Source organism: Echinops telfairi, unplaced genomic scaffold (assembly GCF_000313985.2).
Source record: "Echinops telfairi isolate 266 unplaced genomic scaffold, ASM31398v2 ScPeMD7_7458;HRSCAF=8496, whole genome shotgun sequence".
In the NCBI taxonomy this organism is placed as follows: Eukaryota; Metazoa; Chordata; class Mammalia; order Afrosoricida; family Tenrecidae; genus Echinops; species Echinops telfairi.
The window spans coordinates 33,867,567-33,869,552 of NW_022111358.1; positions in this window are offsets into that span (position 1 = coordinate 33,867,567).

The window sequence follows — 1,986 nt, forward strand, 5'->3', positions numbered from 1 at the left end:
CAGGCTGGTGTGCTTCTTCCATGTGGGCTTTGTTGTATCTCAGTTAGATGGCCCCTTGTTTATCTTCCAGCATGTGGGACCCCAGATTCTGTGTATAATTTGACAGCTTGGCACCATCAGCTTTCTTCACTGCATTTGCTTATGTACCCGCTTTGTCTTCAGCATTTGTGTCGGGGTAGGCTGGTGTGTTTCTTCCGTGCCCATGAATTTGTTTCTCTAGTCTACCGGATTAATACATTATGACACCTGGGAGTGGGGTACTAGAAAAACAAATCATAAAAATGGAGAGTGGATGTTTGTTTGACTTCTGCATCATGGTAGTTTTACTTCTTTGGCTAGGCCAGAGGTCATGCAGTTTACTGGGTTGTTTTCTGGAAAGACTATGGGAAGTTAAAGTTTTGCTTCTTTGTTGTTATTTTTGGTTATTCCCTTTTGAAATGGTGAAAATGAATGTGATTAATATATATTTTGAGCTTGGGAGGCAAAATCGCCTTTGAATTTTTCAGAGTTGCTTATGGAAAATGGCTGGTCTGAAGGTAGTGAGATCTCACGACTGCTTACAGTCAATTACTGGTCGACCTATTTGTCTATCCCACTCCTGGTACCATATGTGTTAGTCAACCCAGGCTAACACATTTATGAATGATGTTCTTGATGTCCTCCTATAGCTCATCACATCTTCTGTCATTATTGTTCAATGTGTCAATTCTGTTCCTGAGATGTTCTCAAAATTCAGATAGGACAGACTCAAGGTCATATTTTTACTTTGGTGGGCTTGTTTCAATTTTCTTCAGCTTGATCCTGAATTTATATATGAGCAATTGGTGATCTGTTCCACAGTTAGCCCCTGGCCCAATTTTAGCTGCTTATATTGAGCTTCTCCATCATCTGTTCCATCAAATGTAGTCAATTTGATTTCTGTGTTTTCCATTTGGAGAAGTCCAGGTATATAGTCACCTTTTGTGTTATTGAAAAGGTATTTGCTATGAACAATTCATTGGTTTTACAAAATTCTCTTATGTGATCTCCAGCTTCATTTCTATCATGAAGTCCACATTTTCCAACTACTATTCCTTCCTCTTTGTTTCCAACTTTTACATTCCAATTACCAATAATTATCGGTGCATCATGATTGCATGCTTGATCAATTTCTGACTGAAGACAGTGGTAGACTCCTTCAAATTCTTCATCACTAACTTTTGTGGTTGGCACATAAATTTGAATAATAGTTGTATTGATTGTATTTCTTTGAAGGCAGATAGACAAAATCCCATCATGGACAGCATTGTACTTCATGATTAATTTTGTGGTGTACTTTTTGATAATGAATGCCATGCTATTCCTCTTGATTATGTTATTCTTGGCATAGTAAATCATATGATTTTCTGGTTTTAAATGGCCAATACTAGTACATTTCTGCTTACTAGAGCCTAGGATATTGATCTTTATGTCTTCCATTTCATTTTTGATGACTTCCAATTTGCCTGGATTCATACTTCGCACATTTCAAGTTCCAATCATTAGCAGGTTTTTTGCCACTGTTTTGTCTTACCATGAGTAATGCCCCCTCAGTAAATGAAGATCCTGAAGGCTCCACCGCCACAAGCTTTATCCAACTCAAGACACCATGGTCAACTCCACTTGGAGAAATTAGCTCCACCTCAGTCACATTTTGAGTGCCCTCTGACCTGAGTGGCCCATCCTCTGACACTATCTCTGACAATGTTCTGCTTCCATTCATTAAGCCTTAAATATCTGACAATGTTTCAAAGCTATGCATAAGGTTTTCAGTACTCCTTCCTCTGAAATGGGGAGCCAAGTCCATCTTTGTTATCTGTGTTTAGTGTGAAAGCTTTGTTGAAACCAGTTCACTTTGGGTGGCTCTGCTGACGTTTTAAATACCAGTGACATAGCTTCCAGCATCACAGCAACATTCAAGCCACCACAGTCTGACAAACTGACAGACAATTTATGGCTGCTCTTTTT